Here is a 10,086-nt window from a genome sequence, read left to right as displayed (position 1 = left end):
TCTCTCTCTCTCTCTCTCTGTTTCCTTCTTGTTTCTGCGCTCCCTGATTCTGCCCTTTCACCGTTTCTTAAATTCCCAGAGACCCGTAACTCCGATTGGGCTGAAATTTTGACACGATTTTTATTTGGATATTGGCTTTCTTGCGGCAAAATAAGGGCACCAACCGCCTTACAGAGTGGCCACGAGGGCCCAGGGCGCGCCCTACCCCCTAGGGTGCGCCCCTCACCCTCATGGGCCCCTTGGGCATCGTCTCGTGTTGATTCCACTTCCCCAAATTCACATATATTCCAAAAAATCTCCGTAAGTTTTTATCCCGTTTGGACTCCATTTGATATGGATTTTCTGTGAAACAAAAAACATGCAACAAAAAGGAACTGGCACTGGGCACTGGGTCAATATGTTAGTCCCAAAAATAGTATAAAAATTTGCCAAAAGTATGTAAAAGTTGTAGAATATTAGCATGGAACAATAAAAAATTATAGATACGACGGAGACGTATCAGCATCCCCAAGCTTAATTCCTACTCGTCCTCGAATAGGCAAATGATAAAAAGATAATTTTTTATGTGGAATGCTACCTAGCATAATCTTGATCATGTACTCTTATCACGGCATGAATATTAAGACACGAGTGATTCAAAGCAATAGTCTATCATTTGACATTAAGACAATAATACTTCAAGCATACTAATAAAGTAATCATGTCTTCTCAAAATAACATGGCCAAAGAAAGTTCGTCCCTACAAAATCATATAGTTTGGCTATGCTCCATCTTCGTCACACAAAATTTTCAAATCATGCACAACCCCGATGACAAGCCAAGAAATTGTTTCATACTTTAGTATTCTCAAACTTTTCAACCTTCACGCGATACATGAGCGTGAGCCATGGACATAGCACTATAGGTGGAATAGAATATGATGGTGGAGGTTGTGTGGAGAAGACAAAAAGGAAGAAAGTCACACATCAACGCAGCTAATCAATGGGCTATGAAGATGCCCATCAATTGATGTCAATGCGAGGGGTAGGGATTACCATGCAACAGATGCAAAAATCTACAAGTCATCAAAACCAAGCACTACGCACATGCTTTTTTTTGACCCATGTGACTGTAGAACAATTGTTCTACGGCATAATTATATTAAATAATGGATATTTACAGATACATGTGTGGGAGGTGAGATGAGCTGTATATAACCTAGCCAATACCAACTCTGTTTGCCATTTTACTCTCAAGCTAGAAAGACGAGTCTAAGCGATACTCTCTAAGAAACTAAAGATGAAAGGTTGTTTTGACTCTTTGACCCTATATTGGAGCAAAGCAAAGTCCTCCTTGAATCTACTTAGCCAGGACCGAAGAGTTGGCACGACACTTCGGAAGTGTTTATTGTTTCTTTCCTTCCAAATGCTCCATGCAGCAAGCAAGAAAATTTCCGTGAACATTGGCCTCCCCCAGTTAGTTTTTGCTTCCGTGATCATTGAGAGTCTGGAGCCAGTACTTGCCCATGCAAGGTTGATCTTGACCCAACAGGTTTCGCTGAATTGGCATCAAAAGATCATGTGGTCGATGGTTTCCTCAATTGTTTGTCCACAAAGGATGCAATTATAGTTGTTCCCGATGTTGTAATGTCTCCATTTGAGCATGTTTCTAGTGTTTAGTCTGTCGGAGAGAAGTAGCCAACCAAAAACCTTGATTTTTGATGTGACTTTAGATTTCCATAGCCATCGGTAGGTCTCATGCGCCCTCACGTTGCGAAAGTAGAACCTGTAGTATCTTCTTGCCGTGAAATCCTTCGCCCCCAAGTACACATCCAGGTATCATGCATTGTGTCGTTGAGATCAATGTTGGCCGCAATAACTTGAAGATCGCGTACCTCTTCCCTCGCTTGCATAGATAGGGGTAGGTGAAACGCTTCATGCAGAGACATAATACCTAAGAAAGCTCTGAGAGATATGTCTTCATCTTTAGTAAAAGAGAAAGCTCTAGGGTGTGAATCAGCCAGGATCGAATCGGTCCACTGGTCCTTCCACATTAGGACATTTGAGCCCTCATAAACTGAAATTTTTGTGATGCCACGATATATTGGTGTTAGCTTGAGTACATCACGCCACCAGAAGGAGCCACAAGGGTCAAAGGCATGAGGGATTTTGTTGGTATAGTATGAGGTCCAGATCAAGTCCACCCACGGCAAATCAAACTTGTTGTAGAACTTGTGGAGGTATTTCAAGAGTAGTGCCTCACTCTGGACTTTTAGATTGATGATTCCGAGGCCTCCACTCTCTTTGGGTTGGCAGATCATGTCCCAAGAGGCCAGGGAATTACAGGTTTCACCTTGGTCGGTTTTCTTTGTCCATAGACATCTTCTTCGAAGCTTATCAAGAAGTTCTAGGGTTTTTGGTGGGAATTTCATGGTGCAGAGTGCAAAGATCATCAGGGATGTGATCACCGAGTTTAGCAGGTTGAGTTTTGCTCCATATGACATCAAGTTAAGGGTAGAGGATAATCTTCTTTCCACTGAGCAAACCAGGGGCATAAGATCTTGCACCGAGGGCCTTGTTGTGCCAAGCGGTAATCCCAAGTAAGTGAATAGCATTTTGCCAACGCTACATCCAAATATTTGTGCTAGGGAGTTGGAGAGTGAGGTATCGCAGTTGATTGGGATTAGGGTAGATTTGTGAAAATTTATTTTGAGGCCAATAGAGGTAGTGTAATCTGTGAGTATACCTTTGATTGTATTGACTTGAATGGGGCATGCTGGCATGACGAGGATAGTATCGTCCACGTATTGAATCACTGGGTAATCTGTTTGGCCAGTGCGGGGAAAGGTAATTGAATGTGCCCTTGTCTGTAAGCCTCATTGATTGCTGCCTGAAGTAAATCCGCCGCAACAACAAAGATTAGGGGCGACAGTGGGTCACCCTGACGTACCCCGCATTTGCAGAAAAATTGTCGGCCCGGGACACCATTAAGTAGAACCGAAGATTTTCCCGATGAAAAGATGCTTTGAATCCATCCTATCCACATCTCATTGAATCCCATGCTTCTCATAATTGCAATCATTGCTTCATGCTCAATCGTGTCAAAGGCTTTGGCAAAGTCTAGTTTTAAGAGAATTATTCCTTTTTTTGATGCTTGGCATTGAAAAATGTATTCAAATGCCCACGCTAGGCAGTCCTGAATGGATCTCCCCCGAATGAAGCCATATTGATTACGATGGATAATTTTAAGAATGATTTTATGGAGTCTGTTTGCAAGCAATTTGGTGATCACTTTTAGGCAACAATTCAACAATGTGATGGGTCTATAATCACTTACTTCAGCCGGTGAGTTGATCTTGGGTATCAGGGTAATGATACCATCATTTATGCTCTCGAGGTTGAGGCCACCATCAAAGAAATCTGAACAAAACTTGTAGAAGTCTTCCTTAATGATATGCCAACAAGTTTTTAGCAACAAACCGTTGAAGCCGTCTAGTCCTGGAGCTCTATCAGCAGGCATTTCTTTGATGACTTGGTCAATCTCCTCATGAGTGAATGGCACAGTAAGTTGATCAAGATCTGCAATTCTTTTAATGATACTAGGTAAGTCGAATTTCATTTGGAACGGTTTTGAGGTACCCAGTCTTGTTTTAAATGTTTGAAAAGTGATGGCCTCTTTGCTAGCATGATCTTCTACTGTAGAACCGTCAAGCAGTTGAAGTGTGGCAATGTTATTTTTTCTATATCTCTCTGAGGCTAGAGCTTGAAAGAATTTTGGTTGTTCGTCACCAATTTTAATCCACCGAATAGTGCATCGCTTCTTCCAGTATTGCCTCTGATATGAAAGTAGCCTGAGTATATGCTTTTTAAGAATTTTTCTGAAGTTGAACTCCGGATCAGTGAGGTCTCTTTTGTTCTCAAGAGCGTCTAGTTCTGTTAGTGCCTTATTGGAGGTTCTCAACGGCAATGGACAACTTTGAAATGTTCGTGCTCCATTTTTTAAGGCCCCTCTTAGAAGTTTAAATTTTCTGCATAGCACAGTGGCAGGGTTTGTGGATCGGACCGGTTTGGACCATGCAGTGGAGATAGTCTCATAGAAACCCGGGTGATGAACCCAATATGATTCAAATCTGAAGATTTTGGAGCGTGGTATAGATGTTTGAATCATGACACAACAAGGAATGTGATCAGAGACTGGTTTGCCCATTGGTTTGACCATAGTGTTTGGATAGTTATGGGTCCAGTTAGTGGATGTAAAGAACCAATCCAATTGTTTGAGCAGTGGTTGCGTTTGCATATTATTCCAGGTGTACTTACGGCCTTTAATGGGAAGTTCAATCAAAGATTGTGTTCTGATGAACTCGTTAAACGTATTCATATCAGTGAAGTTGCCACCTGGTTTGTTTCTGTTTTCAGGGCTTCTAATGTAGTTAAAATCTCCTAAAAGAAGCCAGTCTTCATCATTTGGGATGTTCAGATCAAGAAGCCAATCAATGTATGTGATCCTGTTGTCCCCCTAGCATGGACCATAAATATTTACCAGCGTCCAAGTTTGAGAAGATTGCATGGATGTAAATTTAATCCTAGGGCAAAATCTTGCGTGAAAGCAACCGACCCGTCAAAAATAGCACTATTCCAAATCGTGGCAATGCCTCCAGAAGCACCGCGGGAGGGGGTGTACGCAAACTTATCAAAACGAAGAGGGCAACAAGATTTAATAAAAGCCAAATCAATCACCTGCTTTTTAGTCTCCTGCAAACAGATTATAGAGCAACCACTTGACGAGATAGCATTAGATAAGACTAATAGTTTATCATCGGAGTTTAGACCACAAACATTCCAACATAAAACATTCCAGTTTTGCAAAAGAGCCATAAAATGAGGGAAAAGCACTGTAATTAGGCCGAAGAGGAGGAGCCCGCTCCCTTTGGCGCCATGAGAGCGTCATCAGAGAGCTCCTCGGGAGGAATAGCACACTTCTGGATGCCCACCTGCTGAATGATAGCGATTGGAGTAGGTGGAGGAATTGAGGCATCCACATCGTCAGGTTCAGAGATCACCACTCGAGTTTTAGCAGTCGGGGTTACACGGGGTTTGACCTTGGAGAGTGAGGGAGTCCTGGATTAGGGGGTGTCCGGATAGCCGGACTATACCTTCGGCCGGACTCCTGGACTATGAAGATACAAGATTGAAGACTTCGTCTTGTGTCCGGAAGGGACTTTCCTTGGCGTGGAAGGCAAGCTTGGCGATACGGATATGTAGATCTCCTACCATTGTAACCGACTCTATGTAACCCTAGCCCTCTCCGGTGTCTATATAAACCGGAGGGTTTTAGTCCGTAGGACGAACAGACAATCATACCATAGGCTAGCTTCTAGGGTTTAGCCTCTCTGATCTCGTGGTAGATCTACTCTTGTACTACCCATATCATCAATATTAATCAAGCAGGACGTAGGGTTTTACATCCATCGAGAGGGCCCGAACCTGGGTAAAAACATCGTGTCCCCGGTCTCCTGTTACCATCCGCCTAGACGCACAGTTCGGGACCCCCTACCCAAGATCCGCCGGTTTTGACACCGACATTGGTGCTTTCATTGAGAGTTCCTCTGTGTCGTCACTTTTAGGCCCGATGGCTCCTCCGATCATCAACGACGATGCGATCCAGGGTGAGACTTTTCTCCCCGGACAGATCTTCATATTTGGCGGCTTTGCACTGCGGGCCAATTCACTTGGCCATCTGGAGCAGATCGAAAGCTACGCCCCTGGCCGTCAAGTCAGATATGGAAGTTTAAACTACATAGCGGACGACTGCAGAGACTTGATCTTCGACAGATTTGAGCCGCAGCCGAGCGCGCCGCACTGTCCCGGTGGGCATGATCTAGCTCTGCCGCCGAATAGTGCCTTGGAGGCCGCACTTGTGTCCGCTCCGACCCTTGGCTAGGAACCGACCACACCAATCGAGGATAGGTGGTTAGACACTGCCTCGGGGGCTGCAATCTCTACGGCGATCAAGCCGAACACCAGCCTTGTCCTCCGCGAAGCCCGTGACTCCAAGATGCCGGACTCCTCTCTGGACTCCGAGCCCTCCGCTCCCCTACCGATCGAATCCGATTGGGCGCCGATCATGGAGTTCACCGCCGCCGACATCTTTTAGCACTCGCCCTTCGGCGACATTCTGAATTCACTCAGGTCTCTCTCTTTGTTAGGAGAGTCCTGGCCGGACTATGACCGGCAGGATTGGGATGTGGACGACGAAGAAATTCGATGCCCACCCACCACCCACTTCGTAGCCACTGTCGATAATTTAAAAGACGTGCTCGACTTCGACTCCGAAGACATCGACGGTATGGACGACGATGTAGGAGATGAACATGAACCAACGCCTATAAGGCACTAGACAACCACCTCATCTCATGATGTATACATGGTGGACACACCCAAAGGAAGCGATGACGAGGAACACAGGGATGCAACGAGGGATCATTCACTCGAAAAGCAATCAAAGCGGCGACGTAAGCGCCGCTCCAAGCCCTGCCTCGACAGAGACAGCAGCCATACAGACCTAGCCATAGAGCAGGACGAGCCAGCGGACGACGAACATGCCTTCGAGCAACCGTCTGAACAGAGCAACTTGGATAAACAAACCGAACACCCCGTCCCCGGCGAAAACAACAGTCCGGACGACCTTACGCCGGATAGGCTCATGGAGCAGAAGAACCTCCACAAAAGTCTCATCGCCACTGCGCGTAGCCTGAAAAAGCAGAAGCGGAAGCTCAAAAATGCGGAAGATGCACTCAGAATCAGATGGAGCAAAGTACGCAACACCGCAGACAAATATGGCGGCAGTCACCGCACAAAAAGCTATCCAAAGTGAAAGCTACTGCTTGAATTTGACGAGGAGGCCTTAGAGCCCCCGCAGTCAAAAAATAGGAAAGCCACCCGGTCGGATAGACGACCGCATGGCCAGCATGGAGCGGCAAGCGGCGCCGCACACAAGCCAGCATGCGATCCACCAAAGGATCCGCATCAAAAAGATGGCCCAGCCAGATCTATCTACGGGCCAAGAAAGGAAGCTCTAGTAAGCAATGCAACACAACAAATATCCGAACATCACGGCACACCCAAATACAGGGGTGCCGCACACCCCCTATGTTTCACCAATGAGGTGCTGGACCATGAATTTCTAGCGGGATTCAAGCCCATAAACATAGAGGCGTACGACGGAACAACTGACCCTGGGGTCTGGATCGAGGATTATATCCTCCACATACACATGGCCAGAGGAGATGACCTCCACGCCATAAAATACTTACCCCTCAAGATTAAAGGGCCAGCCCGACATTGGCTCAAAAGCCTTCCCGAAAACACCATGGGAAGTTGGGAAGAGCTTGAGGATGCTTTCCGGGAAAATTTTCAAGGGACCTATGTCCGCCCTCCGGATGCAGACGATCTCAGTCACATAACTCAACAGCCCGGAGAGTCAGCCCTGAAATTCTGGAACAGATTTCTTACTAAAAAGAATCAGATAGCCGACTGTCCGAACGCCGAAGCCCTAGCAGCTTTTAAGCATAACGTTCGAGACGAATGGATCGCCAGACACCTCGGCCAAGCAAAGCCAAGAACAATGGCCGAATTAACAAGCCTCATGACCCGCTTTTGCGCAGGAGAGGACAGCTGGTTAGCAAGATGTAGCACCAGCGACCCAAGTACATCCGAAGTTACGGACGGAAACGGAAAACCCCGACGCAGCAAAGACCAGCGCCAGAATAAGGGAAACAACCCAAAGAGCACGACGGTCAACACCGGATTCAAAAGCTCGCGGCAGAATCAGAAAAAGCCGCCCCTCAAGGATAATAGGGACGAGCTATCCAACTTAAACAAAATCTTGGACAAGATATGTCAAATACACAGTACTCCCGGGAAGCCTCCGAACCATATCCATAGAGATTGTTGGGTTTTCAAGCAATCCGGCAAACTCAACGCCGAACACAAGGGGCTCGACACACCATGTGAGGACGACGACGAACCCCACAAGCAGAGCACTAGGAAACAAAAGGATTTCCCACAAGAAGTCAAAACAGTAAACTTACTTCACGTGACGAACAGAATGGCGCCAACAGAGATACGCGCCATACAGCCTATCCCAAAGGAGTCTCGCCAATGGTTGTTAAAACCGATCACCTTCGACCATCAGGATTACTCCAGAAGTATCCGGAACGCAGGCTGGACTGCCTTGGTATATTAGATCCAATAATCGGCAGACTCCACTTTACAAATGTCCTGATGGACGGCAGCAGTGGTCTAAACCTGTTATACTAGGACACAATCCGCAACATGGGGATAGACCCAACAAAAATTTGCCATAGCAAAACCTCCTTTCAAGGGGTAACGCCAGGCCCGGATGCCCGTTGCATGGGTTCTCTCCGGCTAGAAGTTATGTTCGGCTCCCCGATAACTTCCGTTGCGAACAGCTAACTTTCCACATCGCCCCATTCTCAAGTAGCTATCAAGCACTGCTGGGACATGAAGCTTTCGCCCGCTTTAACGCAAAACCGCATTATGCATATCTTACGCTTAAGATGCCCGGTCCACGAGGCATCATCTCATTAAAGGGAAAACATTGAGTGTTCCTCCCGCGCGGAAGACAGTGTGGCTGCCTTGACAGCCCCACAATAAAGCGGCTTCACCAGCCAAAGCACCTAAAACAGGTCATCAAGACCACGGACACGGCTAGACGAGTCCGGCATAAACATACAATTGATAAAGGCTTGATAGCCGTATACCCATGTACTAGGGGCTCTGCGCATATAAAACAAGAGACAATAAAGCTCAATTTTACCCATTTCGATCTATACTTTGTTTATTTAGTATAACTCATGTTCGACACGATCTTTCTTCAACTAAGTTCCTCTCTTTTACAGATGAACACCGTGCTACGCCCGTCCAGGATACGGCACAACAGAGACACAGTCGCAGACGTGCAACAGGGACCCGTTCCAAGGATTCTTTTCAGATTAAGACCCTGCGTAAACCTTTTTTACTGTCTCTTGTTGATACACATCCCCTGGTTTCTTGGTATAACCAAGGAGGAGGCTGGCGTTTTGGCATGTGGCCACGTTAGAGTTTTGCGCGTACCTGGACACTAGGGGCTTATTACTAAGTGCGTTATCCCTCCCGCCCTCATAAAGACCGAATACCTTAGGGAGTGTTCGGCGTCGCGAGTTTGGCCTTATATGCATCAGCTCTGGATCATGTCTTTGGTCAAATGTTGGGTTTGCCCGGCTCCTGTGTTTTGCTACCTTACGTTCTGCTCTATCGGCTAAGGCGGCACCAGGAGAACTACTGCGATTGTGCCCCGGTTCGGCCAGGCGAGCACCTCAGTAGAGAAAGCCGAAAACTGACTGTCATGATATAGCGTGAGACTGGTCAACCACTCAATGACTTACCGGAATCTTTAGGATTCCTCCGCATTAACGAAGGGACGCTTCCCGGCCAGGCACATACGCGCCTCGAGTTTCAGCGAGCGCAGGCGCCACCAGGGGCTATATAAGTAGCCTCACTGTCAAACTCCTATGGCTAAGTGAAAGTGATAAAGCATCACAGTCCAATTGCCTAGTTCACTGCGCTATCACCTCCTTTGTAGGACCAAGACATTGGATCAAGTGTGAAAATGCGCCTTCTGCGAACACCCCCGCATTATGTGCGTGGGGGCTGAAGCTGACGACTGCCATCTTTCAGATTATATATACATATATGTTAAACGGCCGCACAGGAGGTATTATAATACTTGTAGGCACAAGTATAAAAAGCTTCTACAATTTATCAAAATATTGTTTTACAATAACATATGCTATTCGAATATAGTATCCTTCGAGCACTGTGTCTCTATTAAACGAGCGCCTTGCAGAACTTCCTGAAAATAGTGCTCGGCAGGTACTCGGCTTCCATCCGAGTCTGGGGATGCAACAGCGGTGGCCTCCATTTCCACCCAGTATGTCTTGACACGGGCAAGAGCCATCCGCGCACCCTCTATGCACGCTGACCTCTTCATCGCATTGATATGCGGCGCCGCACCAAGGAACTGCTGCACCAAGTTGAAATAACTTTT

Source organism: Triticum dicoccoides, chromosome 3A (assembly GCF_002162155.2).
Source record: "Triticum dicoccoides isolate Atlit2015 ecotype Zavitan chromosome 3A, WEW_v2.0, whole genome shotgun sequence".
In the NCBI taxonomy this organism is placed as follows: domain Eukaryota; kingdom Viridiplantae; phylum Streptophyta; class Magnoliopsida; order Poales; family Poaceae; genus Triticum; species Triticum dicoccoides.
Note: the sequence above shows the minus strand (reverse complement) of the source record.